This window comes from Vespula vulgaris, chromosome 19 (genome assembly GCF_905475345.1).
Source record: "Vespula vulgaris chromosome 19, iyVesVulg1.1, whole genome shotgun sequence".
Lineage (NCBI taxonomy): Eukaryota > Metazoa > Arthropoda > Insecta > Hymenoptera > Vespidae > Vespula > Vespula vulgaris.
In genome coordinates this window covers 1,823,949-1,843,754 of record NC_066604.1, presented here as the reverse complement: position 1 = coordinate 1,843,754, position 19,806 = coordinate 1,823,949, and the positions used below count along the sequence as shown (strand labels likewise).

The 19,806-nt window shown below is 36.6% G+C and overlaps 1 protein-coding gene across 1 annotated transcript in view; it reads left to right on the top strand.

Annotated features, from left to right (window-relative positions):
- Positions 1–1,166: 1,166 nt before the first annotated feature.
- The window catches only part of LOC127070727 (chorion transcription factor Cf2-like), a 79,346-nt gene continuing 60,706 nt past the window's right edge, over positions 1,167–19,806 (top strand). Inside the window, exons 1-2 of the mRNA XM_051009072.1 lie at positions 1,167–1,289; positions 1,419–1,556. The gene's annotated coding sequence lies outside the window, so the exon portion shown is untranslated. The remainder of the gene's footprint in view (positions 1,290–1,418; positions 1,557–19,806) is intronic.

Sequence of the window (19,806 nt, the reverse complement as noted above, 5' to 3'; positions counted from 1 at the left end):
GAAGAAAAACGTAAACAATCGATCTTGGAGCTCGGCTCAAGGCCAGTGCCAGCTAGGTCTACACGTAAATAAGTACACGCAATATTACATACGTAGTACGTAACTAGTCCAGACGTGTTTTAATCTGTTTATTTTCTCGAATTTATTGCGTTATTTATTGGAATACATTTATCATATTTTATACATATTTCACATATATATATATATCTTATAGTGCGTATATCTCAGAGTTATTAGCTTGGTACATATTTAATGCGTATAAATGTTATAATATAATATATATATACATATATTACTTTGTATTTGATCTATTCTAAGAAGGTCGTCTTTAAATAAAGACATTAGGAAAGCATCCTCGTTAGAAATTAGAGATTAGATTATGGCTACAATATTTTCAAGGATAATAGTATTCGACTCTCGTACGAAACAGATCAATATTTTCTTTAATATTCTCGTGATAGAGTAAAGATCGTTTTACATATCGAACTTGTTAATGAAACTTTATTTTATTATACTTAGAATTTTAGTTTACGTGAAATTTTTGATGTATTTTTTCTATAATATGTATCTCATAAATGGATCTCCATACGCAGCAACCTCCATGTGGTGAGATCTGGTAATCGGTATTGCTTCCGGTGTTCATACATTTTGTATAGTTCAACGTAAGCACTAGCGAGCTAATGGCTGACGTTCGGTATATTAAAAAATATTGATTAATTAATTAATAAATTCATTATTAAAGTCGTTGCTATGTATAACAAGACGATAAAGTACTCGAGTAATTTTTGATAAATTTTACTTGTATTGTTTTACTACGATCATATAAATCGTTATATTTATTCATTCGTTCGATCTAATTTATTTATATATAATTTCAAAATTTTGTAGTTGCATCTAGCGAATGATATTCTTTTTTATTAGATTTATTAAATTTATATATTAATAAAATACCAATTCTCATATAATGGATCAATTGATAATAGTACTATATAATTTATTATAAAATAATTATTACAGAATCATACTACAGCTTGCTTTAACATATATTATATTTAATGGCACATTTTCTATGTGTCTTTTCTTTCTTTTATTTTTTTTTTTAGTTTATAAGGCTTCAATAGTGGATCGCGTGCAATGCGATCGTAGAGTCAGTGCTTGTGCGAAAAAGTATTGAAGTTTTTGTAATCAAATAGATTACTTTAAATATATTAAATTAAATTATATCGCGATTTAGAGTCAGTGTTGTTCGTCGAAATAAAATTTCTACCTCGTCTGGATACAATCAATATGTAAGTATTCTAATCATTACTCCTCATTCATTAATAAAATCATATTTTTTTAATTATTTTCATTCATCGAACATATCTCTTCGATATTGAACATATAATTGATCATCTTTCGTGGCTCTTTTTAATTAGAAATTAATCGACGATTCATCGATTCATCGTAGCAACGAGATTTAAGAATAATTTCGATCAACTTCACGACATCATTAGAACTAAGTCATGATAGTTGGGGAACAAGTGTTTTGGAGCGATCGCAGAATTTCTTAAGTAGTAAGCAGAAAAATTTAAAGATCCATATCGGCACGATTGACTGGTTGTACTCGTAGATTTATTTTGTCCTAAACGAGCAAAAGCAACTGTAAGTAGAATCTTTTGGTTTTATTTACGTTGTGGTTCCCTAGATGTGTAGTTTCTCTACCTTGTGAATTTTTCATTATTGTATATCAGGCCAGGGTCTTCTTGTTTCATCGGATTGAGTCACTTAATTAACAGTGCAATTAATTAGCTCTTAGTGTTTGCTTCAGTAGTGGTGAAATCGAACATTCATTTATCCGATTTCGTTCAAGAAAAGTATGTGATGTTGTCTACGTTGCACACATTGCTACTTCGTGCTTAGTCTATTTAATCGTGATCTAGTTTGATCTAGCAACAAATAAACAAGAAGACAAACCCCTTCGTGATGGATAATTAAGTTAATTCGTGAATCATGATTTTCCTTTTTTATTAAGACACTCGCTCAATGCAGGGTGTCTTTCAAGATTTTCTTTTTTATATTAATTAAATTAAACATCTCAATAAATTTATTCTTAAAATAAAAGTTTGAAAGTAGTATATTATATATATAATTATTATCGTTATTATAATTTTTTTGTCTGAATATTTGCTAAAAAGCAAAGAGAATCATAGGCTTAATTTATAAGTTAATTATTTCTAGTTCAGAATTTTTAACGTTAATTATATTAATAGAAGATTAAATTATTTCTATTGTTCTTTAGATTATATATTCTTATTTACAGATAATATTTAATAAAATATGATATATAATCTTTATATAATGTATATAGGCTATGCGTATAATAATCACTGCGTTCTATTTTTAGTATTGAACTATATATAATATACATCGGTAGATGTGTATCTGCTTTAAGAATAGAGTTTCAAAAAATGATTAATGAGTTCTCTTTCTTTCTGTCGGATAGGTAGGTCGATAACAAACGAATTCATAAATTTTCGTCTAATCTCGATCGATTAGAAAAAAATGTTTGATTCGTTTCACCTTTAATTTCATTTGTCTTTTTTCTCAATTATAATAATTATTAATGGATATACGATAGTAATATGATTCTACATAATTGGTTTTAAAGTAGTAAAATAGTAGAATTTTAATATTAAAAGGCAATCGGTATTACTTACGATGAAATAATTATTTTAACAAGATGTAACTGCAAGTAGTGCCGAGCTACTAATGACTTTTTAAATTCAATCAAAATTTGCATGTTGAATTATTGGTTTTGGCCCTTTTGAAATTTTTCTTTTTACAGTAAAATTACAAATAAGTAAAAGTAAAAGTTCGTAAAAAGGAAATTTAATTAAATACGACAAGTATGAAACTTAGATTATAAGTATATATGAATATAAGATAAGAAAGAGAAAATCGATGGACAGAATCTTCTTGTTCACGGACAACACGTCCAGTTTATTTTTATTTATTTATTTTTGTTAGTCTGTACAAATAACAACCTGAGTATGTCGACGTAGAGCGTTTCGATTCAGTTAGCATACTCGATAAGATAATTTCTTTTGCGCGGTAGGTAATTAAAAGAGAAGATCGAAGCTGTTAATCATCGAGCGAGCAAGTTCGGGTCCCTTAACAACTTGATCCGATAGATCTAAAAACAACTTGTTCTTGTTCTTTTAATTTATTTTATTTTTTATCTCTTTTTATTCTTTCTTTCTTCTTAAACGAGACGAACAGAAGCAAAAAAGAGCAAGGTCGATTTTCTCTCTCTTTTTCTTGTTCGCTTTCGCATGTTCATCGTATTACCTTCAAAATATAACGTTAGTGTATCCTTCGTAATTCGTTTCGCTAATTACACCGGTGATAATGAAGTTGGCCTAGCTTACACGATTCTTTTTTTTTTCATGGTTTTCTTTTCTCTTCTTTTCTCTCCGCTGCTGGGATAATTTTTTCGACAAAATTCATCCAAAAAAAAAAAGAAAAAAAAGAGGATAAAGAAAATAAATAAAAGATTCAATTTCTTCGAAATATCTTTATTAATCGTAGCCATTAATGTTTCATTATCACTGATACGTTTCAATCGTCATAATTTTAATTGATTTTTTTCGGAGACGATCGAACGAGTGAACGAACGAACGAACGAACGAACGAATGAACGAAAGAAGCTGCTGTACAATTCGTCATCCTTTAGATGGTGTCGTGTCGATATATGTATATAGATATATATCGCATAAATGAATTCGCGTCGGCACGAATTGGAAGACACGAAAGCCTCATTTCTCCTGGTTCCCTCCTTGCGTTTCCCTCTCCCGTCTTCCTCCTCTTTCTTTCGATGATTTCTTTCGTGCGATTTTCTGGGTCCACCTCCATTCTTCTTTCAGATCGTTATCCATGGACCACAGCAGCCGTCGATCTTCTCCACGCGAACGCCACGTGCCGGTAAAATAATTGACTCGCTACGACGTTATACGATTTAGTCATCGATCCTGTCAAAACTTTTTCCCCCGTTTATTCTCGGCGCGACCCTCGCGAGAATATAATTGACCGACGTATCGAGAAGAAACCGACGATAAGCTCGGTCATTAGTTTTCCCGACGATCGAGTCATGATTTACGTTATCGTTAGCAGCCCATTAAGAAGCCGCGAGACACCGTAAAATGTTTTGACAGGACTTACAAAAAGCCGGTAAACCGACAGCTATCTCTCTCTCTCTCTCTCCCTCTCTCTCTTTATCTTTTGTATAAATCAATTAATAATGCAATATTTTCATTCTTTTCCTTCATTGGCTGGTATCGTTAATGATTAATTACAAAATTTGTAAACGATCGAGAATATTTATCCAATTCCGCAGATTACTTCTATTTGTAAGTACATAAGTAGATTCGATTAAACGAAACGTCCTATCAATAAGCGATATCTCGAAACGAGGGAGAAGTGAGGATGAGGATGAGGGTGAGGGTGAGATAAGATAGGAAACAAAAATTGCAAGGATAGATTCGTCAAGAGTTCGATGTATCGAATCAGAACTCGTCTGCGGTTTTTCGAAGAGGCCTTGGCGAGAGTGAAAACGTCCTCTCGTCATAGACATAGTCATAGTAATAGTCATAGTCGTCTTGATTTTTTCTTCTTTTTTTTACCTTCTCTTTCATTAAACAGAGAGAGAGAGAGAGAGAGAGGGAGAGAGAGAGAGAAAGATAATATAACACCAGAGACGAAGGTGCAAATTACATATCCGTTACGATCGTCCAATCGATGCATCGATATCATTTTACCTTCTTACTCGTTTATAATTCGAGAGAACTCGTTTATTTTTATTTTATTATACTTTATATATAATCTATTTTTTTTTATATTTTTTATTTAATTTCGATTAAAGGGATTGAGTCTTCAGTGGTCATCCTTCAACGAAGAAATCTCTCTCTCTCTCTCTCTTTCTTTCTATCTATCTCTCTCGTCCTTCTTCTGTCTCTCACTTTTCTCGTGGACGTCAAGTTAAAAGAAAAAGAAAAGAAGAAGAAGAAGAAAAAGAAGAAGAAGGAGAAAGAGATAACTGGTTTTTGCGATGCGTTGCAACGGAGAACCTCGTCGCCAGATGCACACGCGCGTGTGTCCTCGCGGATGTCGGTTAGCAGTTTCCTGGGAGAGTCGGGTGTGTACGCTCGTCCTTGAAGCCGTTACACTCCCTTGCATCGTGGCTTTTATAAATCGGACCTCGACTTTACCTCACTTTATTACACCCACCGACACACGCCTCTCTCTTTCTCTCTTTCCCTCTTTCTCTCTCTGTCTTTCTTTCTCTCTATCCGTCTATCTATCTCTATCTTTCTTTTACTCTCTTTCTCACTCTCTCTTATTCTCTTTTTCTCGTAGAAAGAGCCTCGAATCTCGTCTTCTTCTTCGTCTTCTTCTTCGTCTTCTTCGTCCTCTTCTTCGTCTTCTTGGTCTCGAGGATATCGAGAGGAAATAAAAGGGAAACGGTGTTCCTCGTCGTCTACCACGTAGGAAGAACGATTCGCGATACTTGTCCTCCTCCTGACTCTACGTAGAACGATCTGATTTAAGACCGAACGTGTACCGATTTAGGGACTAGATAATGGACCTAAGTGGGAGGAAATAATTGTCGTTGTAAGACTTTTGGCGTGGGTTAAATACTCTCGTGTTCGACACCTTCCTACAACGTTTTCTCTTTTTTTTCCCTCTTTTTTCGCTCGTCTTCTTTTTCTTTCCTTTCCTTCTCTCCTCTCTCACTTTTCGACAATTCTTTCCTTTATTCTTCGATTAAATTTGAAGTTTTCTCGAAAAATAGAAATTCTTGTCGTACGACGAATCGATATACGGTCGTAACGAGAGAGTGTGTTATCCTTTCCTTCCTCGTATGTAAAGATCTGATTTCCTTACAATGTGTAGTATAAGTATGTATATATCTTGTTACACAGTGCCGTACCTACCACGACGCATACTGCTTATGGTTTATGTAAATTTACGTACGGAAACGGAACGAAAGAGAGAGAGAGAAAGAGAGAGACGACACGTGTAGAGGGTGACGCACATGTGTACGAATAAGAAAGAAAGAGATAGATAAAGAGAGAGAGAGAGAAAGAGAGAGAAAGAAAAAGCTGGTCGAACGGTACGTAGGTACATGCCGCGAAGGTGGAAAGACTGACAGGAGGGTCCAGGAAAGACGTCCGAGAAAATATACGATCTCGAGATTATCGCAAACTCGGACCGTGAAATTCTTGCCTCTCTCGCGGGAAAAGAAAGTATCGTAAAGTTTACACGTCGTATGTAGATCGGCCGTTTTATCGCGGAAAATGAGTTGCACGCTCGTGTACCATTATCTTGTATTATAACATATACATATACGTATATGTACAGTAGCATCTAGCATCTCTTAAATAGAGATGCAAGTAGTAGTTTATAAATTCACATAGATTCTCATCTCCGATTTGTAATCGAGCATCTTTCATTATTTCTGTATCTCCGTCCCGCGGAAAAGAATATTTAATTTCTTTTCTTTTCTTTCTTTCTTCTTCTCTTTTTTTAGTCCGTTCGACGAGGATAGTTTCACCTGTTCAAGCTGAGATTAATTGAAACGTTTGCGCGTTTGCGTTTTCATGATGAAAAGAGTCTTTACGAGTACGCGTTTGAACTACTTTCTTCTTTCTCCTATCTACGTGGCACGAGATAATAAAAAAAAAAAAGAAAATAATCGTCCAGCTCCGATTAATTCCCTTCGTTAAAAGAGAACGATTAATAATTTCTACGAATTGTAGTTTCGTTAAGTTGTAAGTTAATAAAGTAGTATTCATTTTTCTTTGTATCAGGGCATGCATCCTCCTGTTACCGTAATGTAATTGATTAATTATCTCGAAAACGTTGCATTCCAAGATCATTACGAAGTAATAAAAGATTAAGAAGGAAGAAGAAGAAGAAGAAGAAGAAGAAAACAACGTTAAGAATTTATACGAAACGTTTTACATCCATATCAAAACGATATCGTGCATTTTTATTATTACGTACATATGTACGTTCTACGTTCGAGTTCTACTCATTTTAAAAATAAAAACGCATGTATTTAGATACGTTCTCGACGGCGTTATATTCAACTTAAATGTAGATCATTATTAGCTCAGAAACAACTTCGATCCCAATCCAATAATTATCGATTCTCGATCCCCGATCCTATCTAATTTCGTACGTCTACGAGATATCCAGCGATTGGCCGTGCCACCCGTGAATATTACGGTAATTATTAATTTCCGATCGAACGGAGATCGTACGGAGTGTAACACCAAGCTAGTGACACGCGAGCGAGTTAACGATTAATCGTTGAAAATGGCACCGGCTGATTACGACGATGTTAATTACATCGAGTTAGTGTTACGAAATCTCTACGTGAATATTAATAACAAAAAGTATTATAAACGATATATATTCTTTTTGACCATTGTCGTTAAACCGTCAATTTAGAAACAAAAAAAGATAAGAATTCTCATTTTTCTTTTAATTCGAATAACACGCTCGTTATTTATTCCTTTAGATCGTTCGAATAAAGTAATTAATCTATTTCCAATTAATAATATTCTTCTTTTATATGTATATATATACATATATATGTATACTTGAAATTATCGTTTTATAAAAGTGAAAGGGAAAGTTAGTATTTCCTTCTCTTTCTTTAAATCATAGACGCAAAGAGGCAGGTGTCCGAATGATGAATTTCGAACGTCCGAGTAACAAAGGATTGTCTTTCGAGCCGAGTTAGAGAAACCATTAATTAACCGCAATTAATTTGATGGACGCGCCACACCGAATTGTTAATGGACTTTCGATATAGAGAGATAATCATCCTGATCTCTTTCTTCTCCTTCTTCTTTTCCTCTTCCTCCTCCTCCTTCTTCTTCTTCTTCTTCCTTCTTCCTTTTTCCTTCGAATTTCTATTCCAACGGTACGAGCTCATTAGAAACGTCCATACGGTGGCTCGGTGAAATTTCGACGTAGATATCACATACAATATGTTAATGAAAGTGAGAAGTGTAGTCGGTTCGTTGATTAGTCTCATTAAAACATTCGAAACGTATCGTATCGAGTACGATCTTGACAGGTTCGACGGGCTAGAAAAATGAGAAACTATTCAAAACATATCATCGTAATATTCCGATCATTGAAATAATTTCATTCATTCTTTATTGAGTGCTTCTTTCTCCTTGCTTGCGTGCATGCGTGCATGCGTATACGTATATATATATATATATTTTTTCTTTTTTTTTTTTTCGTTCGATTGAAAATAAAGTTGGAATGGGAGAATTCAGTTCTCTACCGATAAATCTTGCCACCTCCGCGTTAAAGCTCAACCTGCAAAAATTGGATCTCTCTTCTTGGCTGAATAAGAAGAACAAAAAGAAAGAGAGAGAGAGAGAGAGAGAGAGAGAGAAAGGAAGACAGAAAGAGACGGAAGCAAAGAAGAAATAGAGAGAGAGATATACATGCGTCCTCTACATATGGGTTAGTTTGAGAGAAAGAGAAAGATCAGCAAAGCCGATGTTCACCTATTCGCGAGGGTGTGTACCAAGGCGTGTGCAAAGCCCGTACAACGAAGAATTCGCTCTGCACGAGACAGCGATACCCGTGCAAGGAGGTATCTATCGCTTGTGCAATAGTGAATGTATAGCGGATGTCAAACCGTCGGCACACGTATCGCACACCCCTGCACTATATCGCACCGTGTAGTCACGTGCATATCTGCATCGTGCTCTTTCTCTTTCTCTCTCTCTATTTTTCTTTTTCTCTTTCTTTCTTTCTTTCTTTCTCTCTCTCTCTCTCTTTCTCTCTTACTACATTTCCATTTCCATTTTTCATGTATACGTACTCGTGTGATTCGTGAATCCGTTAATTTCTCTAATTAGATAACATTGGCAATCTTTTCCTCTTGAAAATTGTAGTCTAGAGTTTTTCGATTTATCGATTGCGCAAGGTTCAAAGTAAATCTCGATTTTCTTCTATAAATGTTTGTATATATATATATAAACGACAAAACGGCAAAACGAATTATCAGAAATAAGGACCATTCTTTTTGTGATGCATAGAAACAGAAAAACAATATATGCTCGATCGTGCTTATCATCCTAGATATAATTAAAAGAAAGAGAGAGAGAGAGAAACTGAATGATACCAAGCGAAGAATGATGAAAAAAAAAAAGAAAAAAATTGGCACAATAGTATAATATTTCACGGTTGCAGATCGCGATCGACCTTGGATGCTAGGCGCGATCCATGAATCGATCTCTCGTCGTCGTAGGTCCATACGGGAATATAACGCGGTTCTTTTCTGCAGTTACTCCTGCGAAAAAAAAAAGAAAAAGAAAGAGAGAGAGTGAGTGAGTGAGTGAGTGAGTGAGTGAGTGAGAGTGCATATGAAACTCGTGTACGTATGAGTAGTTTATAAATATTATAAGAAACCATAGAAAGAGAGCGAGAACTATCAAGTCGCCGAGAGATCGTTCGCCGACTAGGATGACTTGCGAATCATTTATTTTATCCGATATTATTGCACGCGTACAAGATACTAGAATATATATATATATATATATATATATATATATATACGTGTGTGTATGTGTGTATATGTATGTACGAATGTATAGAATATTCATAGTTACGCGGCGAATACGAGGCGATCAGCGGGCTCCCGCTTGGTGACCCGGATTCTGCAGCTAAACAAAAGCGACAAAAAGCCGGATCGTGCTCGATCGAGCAAACTTTTTTCTTATTATCGATCCGATCGACAACCGAGAGTCCTTCCTTCGCGATTTCTTACAAATTTCTCGAAAGCGAACGCTCTGAAAGTCAGGCTTGAAAAATAAGTAGCCAATGTTGGGACGAACCTTTCTCGTCTTCTTCTTCTTCTTCTTCTTCTTCTTCTTAATCTTCTTCTTCTCTTCCTCTTCCTTTTTTTTATCGTTAAAAAACAACGTTACGGAAGACATCGAAAAAGGAGTATAACGAAGTTCGTTTCGTTTCTTTTTCGTAGCTCGTTTCTTGCCCGGATTTCGATCTCTCGACCTAATTTTGTCCATCGAACGCGTAATGACTCTCGAAAGTGTCTCTTCTCGAACTTATCGCTTGACGTTAAGTCGTAATTAACATTAATCGAAGGACGATATCTGAGAGGACTCAGAAGAAGAAGAAGAAGAAGAAGAAGAAGAAGAAAAGAAGGAGGAGGAGGACGTGGTGGAGGAACAGGAGCATTAATCATACAACAAACTCGTGTCGAGCGAATTCGTTTATCCTTATTATCATTTTATAACATGCGACTTGTCACTCGTGATTCTACCGTGAATTCATCGCGAAAATATTTTAATGAAACTTGGAACTTCATTTTTGTTTCCTCGTCTTCCTCTTCCATCTCAACACACCCACCCCCTCTTCCTCCCACTCACCCTTTATCCACCTCTCCTTTCATCCCTCTCTTACCAAACACACGTCCTTTCTCTCACGATAAATAATTCGCGATAACAGAACTTATACTTTGTTGAATAATTTATCCTCTTCGTGCGTGTCCGTGTTAAAAGATAAATATAAAAAAGAGAAGAAATAGAAGGACTTGTCCGTGTAATCAATCTCGTTTATTCTCCCACGTTGATCGCTCGTTTGTTAATTTCGTCCTCGAAAAGATATATATATATATATATACGTATATATATATATATATATATATATATAAATAAAAAATAAGAAGAGATAGACTTGAGGAGATCAAAATTGACAAACCGTAATCGTAGGCGTTCGCTGGAGTCCTTTTTTCTTTTTTCTTCCTTTTCTTTTTCATTAACATTTTTTTTTGTTTGCCTTTCTTTCTCTCTTCCTCTTTCACTTTTTTCACCTGAGCCACGAGAGAACATAAATATTCATAAGAATATTATGCGAACGAATTCTCGAGTTCGTGGCAATCGCATGTAAAATCGATCGATATGTCCGTCGTCTCGTCATCCGATCGATCAGTTAAATATACGATAATACCCATTCTCGCGAGGATCGAAATTTTTAAAGATTTATTACCATTACCAAAGGCCGCGGAGTTGATTTCTTTGTAACGATTTTGCTTTAAGCCCGTTACGACGATGATTGACTTTTTTCTCTCTGTCTCTCTCTCTTTTTTTTTCTCTTTTCTTTTCTCACTTCTTTTTTATAGAAGGAAACGTTAATAAGACGCGAATGCTAGTAGAAGAAAAAAGAAATGACGGTACGATAGATGTCGGTTATATATAATAAAGAGAACAAACGGTTAGTAAAGTAAGATGAAGAAAAAGAAAAGGAGAAGAAGGAGGAACATGACCGTTCCTCTCGCATACGCTTCCGTTATTACACGTGCACGGATAGATAAATCCATAAATGTATATATACACTCATACATAACGAGAGGGTTCTACCTACGAGCGATGTCCATAATCAAGTCCGATTACAAGAACGTATTGCGAATGACTCCGAAGTGCGTAAGAATGACCTTTGCTCGACTCGAGCGGAGAATCGTGGTTAGTTCGCATGATATAAGGACGAGAAAGAATGGATGTTTCCGGTCGTCTTCGAGTCGAGGTAAAAGCAATGCGTAATAAACTTCCGAGCTGTGCGTGTCAGAATGTGTGCCACGTGGGTAATTTCGAAATACTATTCTCGTGGCTATAATTTCTTTTTTCTTTCTTTCTTTCTTTTTTCTTTTTTTTTTTTTTAATACGATTTATTTAATAATCCTTCTTCGTGCATCTTACGAGGAGAAGCTCCGTTGTAAATAAGATAAAAAGGGATAGACAGACAGACAGATAGATAGATAGATAGATAGATAGATAGATAGAGAAAGAGAGACACAAAGATTTTCCATTAAAGAAACCGATCATAACTTTAACGAGATATCAATTCTCGATTTTCGATAAGATCGCGCGATATTTTTTCCCCCCTCTCTAGTCTCTCAATTCTATTTCTAAAACGGTGCCGTACCGAACAATAGCCGAGTGCAAGCAACGGTTTACTCTCGCTTATGTTAGAAAAGGCCGCCGCTTCTAAAGCGCGATTATGCGTTTCTCAAGCGTTAAACCGATCATCGAGGGACGCGGTGGAGGGTGGGGAAGATCGATAAGTCGATCGATTATGATCGGTGTGCGAGGCAAAAAGTAAATAGGCACTGTCTGCTCTGACTACAGGCAATCTGACTATCTGGCTGATTGCATCGAACTTCGTCGACGTTTATCGGCGGTTCTCTCTCTCTCTCTCTCTCTATCTTTTTTTCACTCTCTCGTTCAGTCTTTCTTTTTTTCTTTTCTTCTTTTTATCTATCCGTCTTTCTCTCCTCTTTTTCTCTCCACCCCTTTTTCTCTTTTCTTTCTTTTTCCTTGGCATATACGCACGTACGTAACGTAAGTTTTATCGAAAGGTATAACGATTATCAACTAGCCGGTATACTACTCTTTCCGAGATCTATTTTACTCTTTTACTTCGTCGAGCAACAGGACCAGGATCAAGCGTAAAAATCCGTTTAGCCGATCGATCAAGTCACTTTACAAGCTAACGAGAAGGATATTAACGAACCGGCAAACCGATTAATTTGCTACCGATGGCAAAGTATATATATATATATTTTTTTTTCTTTATTCGTTTTCTCTGTTTTATTTTGTGATTTTTTAATTATTATTATTATTTCTCTCACCTATCGCGTAAGAAATGATAAAAATTAGTCTTCCATCTTTACGATCCGAAGGTGAGTCAGAGACAATTAATAAAGAATAATATCTGTAATGTATGCGAGCGATGCGATCGTGTATTTACTTGTGGTATATCTTGTGACAAGGAACGAGCATAATTATCCATTAATTTCTCTACTACGTCCTCGACTGCTTTGAATTCTTATCGAGAAATCAATGAACGACACTCGAGCGTTACGAGATTGACAAGCTCTCGACGGTTAGAATTCAACGATGATGCTTCGCGTCGACCAATTAAAAACGAAAGGATCCGCGAGGAAAGGAATCCGACTGGAATGATTTACGAGCATGTTGCTCTCGAGTTAGCCCGAAGGCATTTCGAGCGATCGTCTTCCGAATCACAAAATGGTATCCCATTGCGAGTACCCGATGAACCAGTTATGCTATAGAATTATAGTTTAAAACTTTCTATCGGTCTTCTTTTAGAAATAGAAATAGAAACTACATCATCCATATAAATATATATATATATATGTGTGTGTGTGTTGAAAAATTGATTAAAAAAAGCGAAAGCTACTGATAACGTGATATATATGTGTGCGCGTGTGTGTGTGTATGTAATAAGGAAATGATAAAATATATATTTCATCGTATATTACTAATGATTCGATGAATTATGAACTCTCATCGAAGAACAATTCGTGAAGAGCTCGTGGCACGAGCGGGTAAATAATAATAATCCACTTTGCAGCCGTCCCTTTGCCTCGTGTTGTCAGCAGGCGGGCCAGTTTAAGTGATTAAGCTCGTCGATAAACGATATTGGCCTGTATCCGACAAGCGTAATTAATAACTGACAGTCCAATACGATTGCGCAGGAGCTCGCGAGGATGTCGCTCGTAGTTCAGAAATCAGTATTAATTCGAGATGCTGAGATCGTTTCTGGTATATATCTACGTCTGGAACAACGCCAAAGACCCTGTTTAAGAACTCCAAAGAGATAGATAGAGAGAGAGATAGAAAGAGAAAGAAATCTTCAAGGATGTCCACTCTTTGAAATGAAGGTGCTTGCAAGAACGCAGTAACGCTCAACGAATAGCACACGGTTCCCATTGGTGTGTTCCGGATTCGCTTCGCCGAATTTCACTAAGAGACTTCTACCCCGAGGCCTCTAACTAATCCGTGACTGAATGAGTTCTTGTACGTTTCTAGAAATACAAGGATCCGAGAATGTCCTTTTTTTAATATGGAACATTCCCTCGAAAGTTTATAACTCTCGCGAATGTAAAATATTTGATCTACGGTTGAATCACGAGTTTTCATTCGCGCGAGATAATATTGCAGATTTGTGCGTAAAATAATATTAGAAGTAGAATAACAGGGAGAGAGATAGAGATAGAGAGACAGATATGTGTGTATATATATATATATATATATATATATATATATTCGAGTATCGATAACATCATAGGAGCATAGATACGAATTAGAAACGGCTCGGTGATTCCGCGAATAATCCCACCGCATTCATTGGCTCCGTTTCACAATTTCCAACGCCTCGAGTTAACGCAATTATGATTCTACGAGAAGTCTACGAGCGTACCTCGGTGTACCTTTAATAAATAATACCAGTGTAATCTCGTCCTCTTGCTTGGTGCTTAAAAGATCAAGAAAGCTAGCACGCAAAAAGAAAGAAAAGAAGAAGAAGAAGATCATACTTTCGTCCGGTACGAACGAAAAAGAAATTTTATCTAAAATTATGGAAGGAGTACTTTGAAGAGGAAAACGAAGAAAACGAAGAAGAAGAAGAAGAAGAAGAAGAAGTGGTAGATGAAAAAGAAATTAGAAGAGGATGCTGATCGAGCTGTGAATTAGCAACGGTTCGCTGCCGTGCTAGATCTACCGTGAGCTTTGGATCGCTTCACACTTTCCGCGATTAATCCGTCGGGATCGTTCGTGCCGCCTACTTAACGGCCGGTACGCTCGTTCAAGTAGCGATCTCGACGTTCTTCGGTGACCTCTTCATGTATCGTGAAACGCCATAGGTCAGTAATGTCAAGTCGTGGCAAAGTCGTGCCTCTGTAGTCTCGACTTTGCCAACCGTTTCTCTCTCTTTCTCTCTTCTTCCTTTTCGAAAAGAAGATGTCCGAAGGGTAAGAAAATAACGATAAAATAGAAAAGAAACGATCGGTCAATTATCTCCATACTTAAAGTTAAAAGTTGCTTCGAAGAAGGTTCTCCTTTTTTCTTCTTCTTTTTTTTCTTTTCTTTTTCTTCTTCTTTCTTCGAATAGAAAAACGCGAGGAAGTAGGGATTTAAAATGCTGACGTTATAGTAGAAACCGAGAGTTATGTATCGCTGAATCATCATCTTTTTATCCGAAAAGAAAGTGTAGAGATCTTCTTACCGGAAGAAGTCGATCTCTCTAAAACTGTATTGAAGACTATAAAAATATCGACTATCGATTCCGTTCTTTCGATATAACATTCCATAGTATAAGAGAAAGAGAGAGAGAGAGGGAACGTATAGATCGACGTGCGGACGGAATGAAAAACGGACGGACGTTGGATTTCACTTTTTTTCGATCCATTCAGCCGTGGATAGAGCGCAGCCACCCCAGGACGTCAAACGATCTATAACGATCGAATATATTATGTAAGTATCACTCGCCGGATGCATTGTGCACGTGAAACTATAAAAGCACACTGTTACGACAGCCTGTGATTACGTTCTTTTATACAGCCTGGTGTTAGCTCTGGTCAATCTATCGGACGGGAGAGGACCACAACAAAATGAAAAGAAAAAAGAAAAAGAAAAGAAAAAGAAGAAAGAAAAAAAAATTGTTGCTTTCAAAGCGAAGTTCTAATTTGTTTTCTCATTTTCTTGTAATACATTTAATATCACACACACACACGCATAAATATATATATATATATATATATATATATATATATATTTTAAAAGAGTTTAAAAGAGTTTTGTAAAAATTTAGATAGAAATCGTTTAAAATTCCATACGTTTCGTAAGGTATCGATCGATTCTTTTTTTCTTTTCTTTTTTTTCTTTTTCTTTTTTTTTTTTTTTAAATAGATACGGTATTTACGTATCGCAGGGGTATATAATAAAGTTCCTTCATTAAATATTTTTCTTCGTTTACGAGTATTATGTACAGTGATGTGGTTTAATGCAAGGAAAGAAGTTCTAATAATTGACGCGAAAAACGAGGAGGAGGAGGAGGCGGAGGAGGAGGAGGAGGAGGAGAAAGAGGGGACAGGGAGGATCTGGTCTGGCAAGAATAAGAAGTAAGTCTTGTTTCTAGATGTACGTTCGAGATAGATTCCTGTCAGGCAAGCTACCTCTCGTAGGAACACGCGCGTGGGAATTGGAGCGCCAAAAGGCGCGACAAACTTTATCAATCTGAGCAAGTAGTTGTAGACTGAGTTAAAGAAGGAAGAAGAACGTCGTTTCTTTCTCCTCTTCTTTTCTCTTTTCTTTTCTCTTCCTCTTTCTCTCTCTTTCTCTCTCTCTCTCTTTCTCTTTTTCTCTCTCTCTCTCTCTTTCTCTGAGTTACGTGTACACGTAACGGAGGAATCGTTGAGCGAAACTAGTTTGCACGCATGCTTAATTACGTAAATAAATGAGAAAGAAAAAGATATATATATATATGTGTGTGTGTGTGTATACAACTTAACATCTATAAACGATTTCCAGCGATTAACTATCACGCGTTTAGCTAATTCAAGATGGAAAAGAAAAAAAAAGAAACGAAGAGGGAAAGAAGAAAATAAAATGAAATATCTTCGTTTAACTCATATTGTTACGGGATTCCGACGGGATATAAAACGAATAGACAAACATTTTTATGGAATTAATGGTACAGATTAATGGAAACGATTTACTACGTGTTCTGGTTTGAATAAATCAGATTTAAATGACGACACGGTAGTGTTATCGGTTAAATCGATAAGGGCAAAGATGGAGAGAGACGAGAAGAAATAGTGGGTGGAAGGAGGATGGAAAAAGAAAAAAAAAGGGAGAAAAGAGCGAGGGAGAAAGAAAGAGAGATAGGTATAGTCATCGACTTCCGCTTGAGGTCGATCTTATGATCGATGTAGAAGAGAGTTATAACTCTTTCCGTGACTACTCTTTGGTGGAAATAAATCGATTAAAGGTCGTAATATAAACGAGTAGAGAAAATAGAAAGAGAAAGAAAGAAAGAAAGAAAGAAAGAAAAAAAGAGAGATAGAAGGATTATCGGTATAAGGATCTCTCGTTACCGTAATATCCAACGTGATTCAACGTTTACGATCGATATTCGAATAATTCGAAAGCCGGGAAAAGCATTATGGGAATCGACGACGAGTAGGAAGAGACGAGAAGAAGAACGGCAAGGAAGAGATTCTTCCACTCTCTCTCTCTTTCTCTCTCTCTCTCTCTCTCTCTCTCTCTATCTATCTCTCTCTCTGTTTCTATCTCACGTGTGCATGATTCTGGATGGGGCCATAAGGATCGTGTGCGAGTTCGATAGGTCTCTACGTGAGAATCGGAACGACAACTACGATGACTACGACGACTACGACGACGACGAGGACACGCCAGGAAAGACGTGGCGGTCTCTATTATTCGATTTCGAATATATCAAAGGACACCGAGAAGCGCTCTTTCATTTACGACGTTCAGACATGACGGAAACATATCCGCGAATCGTTTCGATTTTAGTTCGAAAGAGAAAGAAGGAGAGAGAGAGAGAGAGAGAGAGAGAGAGAGAGAGAGAGAGAGAGAGATCTATGGTGGAGGTGAAGGAAGAGAAAAAAAAATTGATAGAGACGAAGTAGAAAAGTCGCGTGACGGGTCAGACCCGTCGTGGTCGTCGTATCTATATAACAAGCGTGATCTTGAATAAGAGAAATATATAAGTACGTTTGTAACTTGGTGGACTATCGTCTATAATATATATATACATATATATAAAACAGATATAATATTGTGCAATTTATTTCCTAAAGATTTTTATATTTGAACAATCGAGAGAGAAATATAACGGAATCGTTTTATCTCTCTCTTTCATTTTCTCTCTCGTTAATTAATACATTAATTTTCTTGGATATATCTCTTTTAAGAGTGAGGTAAAACTCTCTCGATTAAAAAAAAAAAAAAAAAGAAGAGAAAAAAAAGAGAGAGAGAGAGAGAAGAAAAAAAGAAGAAGGGAAAAAACGATTCCACGAGGAGGAGTAAACGCGTCGGTCTTTAAAAGGATATCGAAGCTACCGCGTTCTCTTTTTCTAAAAGTGGGTACAAAGTCTTTCTCTTTCTCTCTCTCTCTCTCTCTCTCTTTCTCTCTCTTTCGTTCCCTCTCTTTCTCGGCTCCTTGTCGAGTCGGAAACGATAGCAACTTCGAAACTCGAAAGGAGCACTGACTCTCTCGCGCGTGTCGATATCACGACGGACGTATCGGTGCTTCTCCCTATGGTGTAAAGTGCCACGCCTTGTCTCTGCACGACACAGAGACTATGTTTATTCGATCATTGGTATTGATTCGTTTCACTTTAACCATTCTTTTCTTATCTAATATAAGTCGTAATTAAAAGTGTCTTATTTTTCTTTTAATTTTTTTATATGACATATATATGTATATATGTGTGTATGTGTATATATATATATATATATATATATATATATATATATATATGTATCCTCGATATAAGAAGAAAAAAGAAGGAAGAAAAAATATTTGCACGTCGACAACGTTTTCTTTCTTTCTTTTTCTTTTTCTTTGAGATAGTTCGTAAATAATGATTCGATTTTGCAAAAGGCAAATGCATACGACGATTATTATTATTCAAGACTTAAAAGAACGACGACGTCGACGGTGTTCGGTCGCTATTCGCGATGGAAACGAAACGAAACGAAACGAAACGAATCGAAGGAACGAGAGCGGTTGCGATAGTGCCTTAAAGGAGTCGAGGGAGCACTAAAAGTCTCGCGTGGCGATATCACACCGGTCGTATCGTTGCTTCCCCGATGCGAATGCTAAGAGAGAAAGAGAGAAAGAGAAAGAAAGAGAGAGGGAGAGAGAGAGAGAGGGCCACGCCTTGCATGCAACGACACGGCAATGCACAATGCAACGCTTCGACTCGGCTCGTTTAAACGGGCAACCAAGCCGTGCACCGAGTGCAACGAGCTCGATAGAAAGAGATGGACGTCGTCGTCGTCGTCGTCGTCGTCGTCGTGTCCGGATAGTCATGGACCACGTTCTCGAAGTCTCGTCTATCGTGCACTTGATACCAACCAAGCAACCAAGCAACCAAGCAACCAACCAATAGAGCCACGCGCGTCACTTCCTATGCGACTGCGTGAACGACCGTGTAGCTTAGCGAATAATTTAGTCGCCTCCCTTCAAAGAGAACATGGGTTCTCCTATAGCCTAATCATTTCGCATGTTTCCATGTTGGGTCTACCATTGGCTTTTTCTAATACTAGCTAGCTAGCTACCTATCTATCTATCTGTCTATCTACATACATATGTATATATATATATATATATATATATATATATATATAGGTATAACGTTTAACGTTGAATAATTTATTTATTGAAAAATTTTATCATCTTTAACTAAGAAACTAGTTTTGTTTTTACCTATGCGATAGATGATTATACAGAGAGTAACATGTGAATGGAATATCTAATAGGATCAGAAATGATTTTGAACTTTTCAAGTATTCATTCGGTGGGTTTACCTGGGTATAATCATGATGAAATGATTTACGTGATAATGAAACGTCTGAGTAAGTTTTAATGAACTACTTGTGAAAGAAAGGATCAAGATCGTTCGATCGTTCGATCTCGTCGAAGCGTTACGCCTTGCTAATGGTTCGTTTAAGTGTTAGTGAGAGCAAGTTAGCGCCGTGCTAACTTGCAATAGAGAGTATTTTGCTTTGTTGAGAATACGATGACGACGACGACGACGACGGCGGCGTCGCGGTGCTGAGTCTCTCTCTATGTGTCGAGTCGCTCCAACGATTTTCCAGACGATCTTTTATCGGTTGCCACATCGGTTGCCTGAATTTATCTGCATCGTTAAACGCTGCG